The sequence below is a fragment of the Ursus maritimus genome, unplaced genomic scaffold, assembly GCF_017311325.1.
Source record: "Ursus maritimus isolate PB19 unplaced genomic scaffold, ASM1731132v1 scaffold_18, whole genome shotgun sequence".
In the NCBI taxonomy this organism is placed as follows: Eukaryota; Metazoa; Chordata; class Mammalia; order Carnivora; family Ursidae; genus Ursus; species Ursus maritimus.
This window is the reverse complement of record NW_024424230.1, coordinates 12,829,933-12,838,944: the sequence shown is the minus strand read 5'-3', so window position 1 is coordinate 12,838,944 and position 9,012 is coordinate 12,829,933. Positions and strand designations below refer to the sequence as shown.

The 9,012-nt window shown below is 42.4% G+C and overlaps 1 long non-coding RNA gene across 1 annotated transcript; it reads right to left on the bottom strand.

The window, feature by feature from the left end:
• Positions 1–4,210: 4,210 nt before the first annotated feature.
• On the bottom strand, positions 4,211–7,177 carry LOC103675832. The gene is made up of 2 exons (XR_571919.2): positions 6,839–7,177; positions 4,211–4,619 (listed from the first exon to the last, which is right to left on the bottom strand). It is a non-coding gene; the product is annotated as an uncharacterized LOC103675832 (long non-coding RNA).
• Positions 7,178–9,012: the final 1,835 nt, after the last annotated feature.

Sequence of the window (9,012 nt, the reverse complement as noted above, 5' to 3'; positions counted from 1 at the left end):
CTGCCCCACAGCCCTCTGCAGCCTCTGTCATTTTTGGTGGCCCACAAAAAGGTTCTTATTGACATTTTGTGCTCCAGAGGGTACAAGAGGACAATGTCTAGATTCATCCCATCTCTGCATTGCTGCACCCCCCCCCCCCGCGCCCATATCCATTCGTGTCGTAGACCCAGGCGGTCACCTCAAGTAAGCACAACAGGATATCCACCTGCTGGTTCCAATCACCCCCCCCCAATCTTAAAAGGAGGTTTTCTAATGAACAGTGACATGGGCAACTTTGATGTACCCCTTGAATGCCCATAGTGATTTCCATAGGGCAGTGCCCCCTACAGCATCCCTTTCATAGAGGCAACTTTTCCATTGCTCTTCTACTTAACCACATGGCTAGGACATTAGCCATTGCCCATGAGTTGGTTAAAAACCCAAACATAGGGATCACGCCACGTAATTCAGCGCACCGAACTGATTTGTTTTTGTCTTCTTCTATCAGAGTGGTGGCCTCCAAACGCCATGTGATCTATTCACCTTGAAACTGACATCTGTAAACCAAGCAGCTCTTTTTTGGTTCATAGAGATCTGTTCGTAGGGCACTGCCCAAGTGGCTACAGGTCCAGCAATTTCTCACCTGGTTCCAAAGTCAGCCCTAGGGGAAAAAATTCTACCTGCTTATGAACATGTGTGCCCCTCCCTTGTTCCCTGGTACCATGTTCTTGCAAAACCAGCTCCATTTTATCATGGAACTCTTCTAGACATTGCTTTTTCCATGAGAGTGTTTCTCTGACATCACCAGAGACATTATGTGTATCTCAGGTTTCCAGATTATTTTATGTCTTTCAGTCATCAGGGTGGTTTCAATTAACGTCCAGTGGCAAGCTAGTAATTGCCTCTGAAATGGAAATGCTCTGTGCAATAAAAGTCTCAGCGGTCATTAACAGGTGACGCTCACGGCCTTTTGCCATAAGCCCCAGTGTGAGTAAGGATTCCAGGACTTTTCTTGGTGTTTCGGGTAAGATCTAATAATACTTCCAGATGTGGAATATGTACCCCCCAAAATCCAAATCAACCAACCAGGCCCTGGTCTTACAGCATGTTTTATCTACCAGGTATCCCATACTGTGTAAAATAAACAACTTATGAGGGCTTGGGCAATGTTATCCGTTCCCATTTAGGAGGGTCAGTCAATCTTGCCTGAAGGACAGATTTGCCTGCCTTCTGATTGACAATACCAGCTGGGGGAAACTCTCCACAGTCAGACACAAAATCCACCCCCATAGTACATCCACATAAAGGGAAGCAAGCACTTCACATAGAGTCTGTTCAAACGTTCCACGTTTCATCCCGACTTTCACCTAATCCCATCAACCACTGCAGCTCCACATCCTCCCAGCCCCATCGTCGTCCCTGTTAGGACTTCACCAACAGGTTTTAGAACCATCTAAACATCCATCAGTGGATGAATGAGTAAAGACAATGTGGTAAAAATATATACAATGAAATATTAGTTGGCCTTTAAAAATAAAGAAATTCTGCCATTTGTGATAACATGAATGAAACTGGGGACATTATGCTAAGTGACTATAGAAAGATTTCACAGAAATACAAATATTGCATAATCTTACTTATATGCGGGATCATTAAAAAAAGAAACTCATAGGAACAGAAAGCAAAATGGTGGTTACTGGAGGCTGGAGCTTGGTGGGGAGGAGATTATTTTTAAAAAGAAGAAAAAAGTAGGGGCGCCTGGGTGGCACAGCGGTTAAGCGTCTGCCTTCGGCTCAGGGCGTGATCCCGGCGATCTGGGATCGAGCCCCACATCAGGCTCTTCTGCTATGAGCCTGCTTCTTCCTCTCCCACTCCCCCTGCTTGTGTTCCCTCTCTCGCTGGCTGTCTCTATCTCTGTCGAATAAATAAATAAAATCTTTAAAAAAAAAAAAAAAAGAAGAAGAAAAAAGTAAAAAGGGAAAAAGGAAAGTAGAATATCAGTTTCCAGAGGCTGGGAGGAAGGTAGCATGGAGAGTTATTGTTTAATAGGTACAGAGATTTAGTTCTGCAAGATGAAAAGAATTCTGGAGACCAAGGTCATGATGTTTGCAAAACAATATGAATATACTCAATGCTACTGAGCTGTTGACTTTTAAAAATGATTAAGATAGTAAATTTAATGTCTTGTGTATCTTATCACAATTGACAGTTCCCCCAAATGGATATACTGTTTAATATGCTTCTATCAAAATCCCAGCAAGATATTTTGTAGATATAGGCAAGAGTATTCTAAAATTTATATGTAAAGGCAAAGAAACAAGAATAGTTAAAACTTTAAAAAAAAAAAAAAAGATGGGGAGCCTGGGTGGCTCAGTTGACCATCTGACTCTTGACTTTGGCTCAGGTCCTGGTCTCAGGATCCTGGGATCAAGCCCTGTGTTGGGTTGCACGCTCAGCAGGGAGTCTGCTTGTCCCTCCACCTCTGTTCCTCCCCCCCATCACATGTGCTCATGTGCACTCTCTCTCTCAAATAAGTAAATAAATAAACAAATAAATGGAATCTTTAAAAAAATTTTTAAAAAGAAGAATAGAGTTCGAGGAATGAGTCTTCATGATTTTCAGGACTTATCAGATAGCTTTAGTAAGGAAGACTATGTGGTATTGACAGATACATATATCAATGGGACCCAGAAACAGACCCACACAAACACACCACACTGACTTTTGACAAAGGTGCAAAAGCAATTTAATGGAGGGTAAGGTAGCCTTTTTAATAAATGGAGCTGGGACAATTGTGCACCTATAGACAAAAAAATGAACCTCAACCTGGACGTTCCACCTTCCACAAAAATTAATTCAGATGGTGTGATAGTTGATTTTATACGTCAATGTGACTAGACCACGGAGTGTCCAGATATTTGATCAAAGGCTATTCCGGGTTTTTCTGCAAGAGTGTGTATAGTGAGAAAAACAGCTTGGCCTTCCCAGTGCGGGTGGGTCCCATCCAGTCTGTTGCCAGCCTACACAGAACCCAAGGCTGACCCTCCACCAAGCCGCAGAGAATTATTCCTTCCTGCTGACCTTTGAACTGCAACATCAGCTTTTTTTCTTGCCTTTGGACTTGAGTTGAAATCTTGGCCCTCCCCAGGTCTGCAGCTTCCCAATTCACCTGTAGATCTTGGAACTTGACAGCCTCCATAATCATGTCAACCAATTCCTTATAATCAATCAGTCAACTAATCCGTCTTCTATTGGTTCTGTTTCTGGAGAGCCCTGACTAATGCAGAAGGAATCATGGACATAGAACTATAAAACCATTAGAAAAAACACTGGATTTTAAAAGAATGACGACTTTGGTCAGTTAGGCAAAAAAAATCAGGTCACTTATTTATAAAAGAGATCAGGCTAGTTTCAGATTTCTCCATGGTGACATTCAACACAAGAGAACAAAGATCCATCTATAAGATCCTCAAGGAAAGAATGTCGAGCCAAGGTTTGTACCCAGCTAATCTGTTTCACCCATTGAATATGCAATAAATAAGGAAATGTTTTCCCATGAGTGTTTCTTGAGGAAAGTATCAGGCTCTTAGTCCACTTGGGCTGCTATAAAACAGTACCGCAGACTCAGTGGCTTCTCAGCAATTTATTGCCCGCACTTCTGGAGGCTGGGAAGTCCAAAACCAAGGCGCTGGCAGGTGTGCTGTCTGGTAAGGGCCCACAGCGTCTTTTCACTGTGTCCTCACATGGCAGAAGGGGGAAGGGAACTCTTTGGGGTCTCTTTTAAAAGAGCACTAATCCCATTCATGAGACCAAAATCACCTCTCAAAGGCCCACCTCCATGTGCCATCCTGTTGGGCATTGGGATTTCACATATGAATTTTGGGGGACACAAATATTCAGTATGTAACCAGCTGAAAGATGACGGGAAAAACATGGTACTGCCTTTTGAGAATTGCAGAAGTGAATATATTTACCAGAACAAAGCCTAAAACAAACAGAGGGGCTAGGGAACAGAATGCTGTGTAATTGGTATATACCTTAACAATGGAAAAATAATAAAAGAAACACATTTTAGGAGGGGAAGGAGGATGTAGAGGGTAGAGTGACTTTATGAATGGTGTCATTTATAACTGAAATCCAGATACCATTTCAAGCTGCCAAATCAAGTAATAGAAGTATAAACGTTTAATACCATGAAGGTAAACATGAAGAAATATTGTCTCAAATCAGGTGAGTTGGGAAGGAAGAGGACGTACGTACGTTTTATTGTTGTTTATGGTAAAGGGCTAAGACATTATCAAAGGAAATAGAGGTATATGGGGCCAAATGAGGTGTAATTACAGAGGCAAACAAAGCAATACCAACTTTCCTAATGACAGACCTGAAGAGATGAAGAGGGAAAACAACACTCCTGACTTACGACAGGATCACATGGTCTCCTGCTACCACAGCACTTGCTACATCCGGGTCCCAAGGACTTCATGTAATGCAGGCTGGCTGGCACCCCTCAGGCAGCCCTGCCCTTTTCACTCTCAGCTGAGATCAGTGCGTTCAGCAGTGCTCTTCAAACTGTGTTGAATGTCCAGTTTCCTTTTTTATTTCCTTTCTGTGGCAAACCATTCAGGAAAATGAAACGACTCCTAACCAAAGCAAACACATGCAAAATGCAAACTTTAATGATTGGCTGTTAGAGTCCACAGCCTTAAAAATAATAAATATAATCTGAAAAACAGAGAGAAAAAGAATGATGAAACTGTTAGGCTCTTCATTAAAAGTATGCATTAAAGTGGTTCATCTGGAGGGGCGCCTGGGTGGCTCAGTCGTTAAGCATCTGCCTTCGGCTCAGGGTGTGATCCTGGAGTTCTGGGATCGAGCCCCACATCAGGCTCCTCTGCTGGGAGCCTGCTTCTTCCTCTCCGACTCCCCCTGCTTGTGTTCCCTCTCTCGCTGGCTGTCTCTCTCTCTCTGTCAAATAAATAAATAAAATCTTAAAAAAAATATAAGAGTGCATGGGATTGGAGATGTTGTGGCAGCCATCTTTGGAAAACAGAGTTCTCTACAAAAATAATTCTCCAGATGAACTGCTTTATTTTTTTTTAAAGATTTTATTTCTTTATTTGACAGAGAGAGAGAGAGAGCACAAGCAGGGGGAGTGGCAGGCAGAGGGAGAGGGAGAAGCAGTCTCCCAGGGAGCCTGACGTGGGACTTGATCCCAGGACCCTGGGATCATGACCTGAGCCCAAGGTAGATGCTTAACCGACTGAGCCACCCAGGTGCCCCCTACCCGCTCTTTTATAATATGAGACTCATCCTATTGAGTGGTGGAGTCTATGTCCCCTCCCCTTGAAACTGTGTTGGCCTTTGGACTGCTTTGACCAATGGACTGTGGCAGAAATGACACTGCAAGACTATAACAATAGGTTCCAAAAGGCCATGTAGCTTCTCTCCAGTTTTCTTGGGACATTAAACCTGAGACATCATCCATGATCCTCTGAGTAAACTCAGGCAGTCTCTGGAGATGTCTTTGTGAAGAACTGAGGCCTCAAGTGCACAGTCCCAGGTGAGTTCCCAGGCAATAGTTAATACCAACTTGCCAGCCCAGTGAGTGAGCCATTTTGAAATGTCATCCATCCCCCAGTGATGCCTCACCAGCAGAGACGAACCATCCACGCTGAGCCATACCCAAACTGTACATTTTGACTTCTTTTTTTGCCTAGTTTGCTTCCTCCTCCTTCTGTTCACAGGGGATCATCTATAGTAAACATCTTGCCCCCCCCCCCAACTCCTCTTGTTGGCTTCTGGAGAACTCAACCTGTAACAACACTTAACATCCAACCCTAGCCTGGCAACTTCCCTTCTTAGTAATTTGCATTTCCCTCAAATTCTAGCATTTGAATTATCCAAAAGGTTAAATAAACCTGGTTAGAATTATTTAGACCCAACTACAAAAAAGCTTACTTTCAGTATAAGAGTTATTTAGGAAATTCCAAATGATACTCTTTGTTGCTACGTGTGGTACTAAATGGCCCTTTTCTGCACAAGAGTAGGAGCTCTTTTCTCAAAAGCTGTAGTGTAAAATATATGTGACTATTCTTTTGAAAGGTTTAGCAAAGAAAAGCCCTGGTCAACTAAATTTGACGTTACTTCTAGTAACTTCAACCATACTTCCAGTCTATGAACATGGCAGGACAAGACAAGGGTGAAGCAACTGAGACACTTGACTCAGGAACAAGGTTTGGTGGGATGCCAAAATAATCAGTCATCAACATAAATGATGTTTTAAGACAATATTAAAAAAAATAATGCAAAAAATATCCATGGTGAAAAAATATCAAAATTGTTGAAAAGATCATCTCAACATGACTGACTGAATGAGTAGCAGAGGTTTGTGACAGGGTTACATACCTACGGTCATCACCCCAAACACCTCATTCTTGGTCTTTATAAATTGGTGATAACAACATTTTTTTTGATGTGAAAAATAACAAATATACTTCACATCCATTAAGATGGCTAGTATAAAAAAAAAATGGAAACAAAACAGAAATGGACCATAACGAGTGTTGGTGAAGATGTGGAGAAACTGGAACCCTCATGCATTGGTGGTAGGAATGCAAAATGGTGCCATCACTGTAGTGGTTTCTCAAAAAGTCAAACATAGAATCACCATATGATGATTCACTGTATGAGCATTCTATATACCCAGCAGTTCCACTCCTAGGTATATGCCCCAAAGGGACTCAAACAGATCCTTGAATACCCACGTCCTTAGCAGCATTACTCGCAAGAGCCAAAGGTGGAAACAACATAAATGTTCATCAACAGATAAATGGATAAACAAAATGTGGCATATACGTACCTACAACGGAATATTATTCAGCTTGAACAAATGAAGTTCTGATAACATGCCACAGCATGGATGGACCTGGAAGATACTGTGCCAAGGGAAATAAGCCACATAAAAAAGGACACATAGTGCATGAGTCCATTTATATGAAGTAGTTAAAGCAGGCAAATTCATAGAGGAAGAAAGTAGAAGAGTGGTCCCCAGGGACTGGGGGAGTGGGGTGGGAAGCTATTATTTAATAGAGAGTTTCTGTTCAGGTTGATGAAAATTCTGGAAACGGGTGGTGGTGATGGTTGCACAACAGTGTGAATGCACTGAATGCCACTGAATTGGACACTTAAAAATAGAAAAAAATGGTAAATTTTATGTCATGTATTTTTTTACAAATTTGTATTTTTTTCAATTACCTCCTAATTGGTGTTTATAGCTGTTCCCCCCACCCGCCCGCCGCTGCCAAACCAGGTTCCAGTCAAGCTTCACATATTACATTAGGTTATTGGGTTATATGTCTTCAGTTTCTTTTAATCTAAAAGAGTCCCTCAACCTTTTATTTTGCTTAATAGTATCTATTTAGAGACTATTTAGAGACCAGGCCAGTTGTCTAGTAGATGCCCTATATTCTCTTCTGGCTGACTGGTTCTTCCTGATGTTGTTTCTCTCTCCCTTGAATCTTCTGTGACCCAGCAGCTAGGTCTATGGCTTGACTGGATTCAGATCACACATGTTTGGTAGGAATACTTCATAAGCGTATTTTGTCCAGCACCCTACCCGGCAGCACATATCAGTTTGTCCACTGTAAGTGACGCTCAGGTCAATTGGACTTCTCGGGCAGGGTGCTGACAACCGTCTCTCTCCATCGTAAGGGCACACACTCCCGTCTGTAATCAGCAGGTCATCTGGGAGTGACACCATGATATTTTGGCAGATTGTCACCGGTAATTCCTCCCATTTCTGTTAGCATGTGCTGCACCTTCCATCAAAAGGTAGAAATCTTTTTCATCCCTTGAATCTGGACTGGCCTTATAACTCAGTTTAACTAATTATGTGTTTAAGTGGGATATCCTTATTTCTGGGCCTAGGCCTTAAGAGGCCTTGAAGCTTCTTTTTTGGTCCTCTTGGGTTCAAGCTGCCAAGTAAAGAAACTCAGGCTGGACTACTAAACGGTAAGAGACCACAAGGAGAGAGGTCCCGCCAGGCCAGCTGGAGGCACTAGAGAGGGGAGTGAAGTCATCTTGAATTCTTCAGCCCTGGTCAAGCCACCCCAGCCAACACCACGTGGAGCAGAGGCAAGCCCTCTCCCTGGAGCTCTGCCTAATCTGCAGGGTCATGAGAAAAAATAAATGGTATTTTAAGTCGACATTGATTTTGAGCGGTTTGTCATTCAGGAAACATAGGAGACAAATCCCATGTAAATATTCTGTTTCATGTAATAGTTTTAGCATCCCTTGATATTTGCTTGGGTCAATTACTTCACTGGGGTTCCCACAGGATAGTTTAAATGCTGCTGTTCCCTCTACAGCAGAGAGAGAGGGAGGGAGGGAGGAAGGGGGAGAGAGGAAGAGGGAGCCAGAGGGGGAGAGAGAAAAAGCACTAGCTTTCTCTCAACTTGGTATAAATTACTGTTTCTCCTAAGAATGAGGAGTGAATGTTAATTTTTCCCATTATGAGTTTCAGAATAAAAAGTTGAATATTCACTCCTCAAGGATGGCAAATACAGTTCTCTGCTCCTTTACTTCCAGTCTTCTTTCGATGCATGTAGTTGCACGGTCTCTCAAGCGTATCTGTCATTGAACTCAAAGCATTGCGCTCTAACTGCCGATTCATTTGTCTCTCCATTTAACTGAACTTTGTTTCTTGAGGGCAGGCACGTTAGAGGCGAAGCCAAGTACATGTAAGTTCTAAGCGAAACTAGACTTTGTCATACTCCTACTTTTTTTCCTCATGCATATTATCTTACACGATTTAGAGAATACCTGCTAATTTTTCTAATCATGCAATTGCTTTGTCTTTTGGTGATTTGGATGTTTTTTCATTTCATTTTTTAATCAAGAGAGTAACTGCCTGCGGTTATAAAAGCAAGCAGTAGAGCGGGCCAGTGATACAAATCAGCAGTTGCTGACCCTCAAACCCTCAACTCCACCACCGGTCATCACTTCCAGTTTTTCAGGTTTGGTTCTTGTAGATCC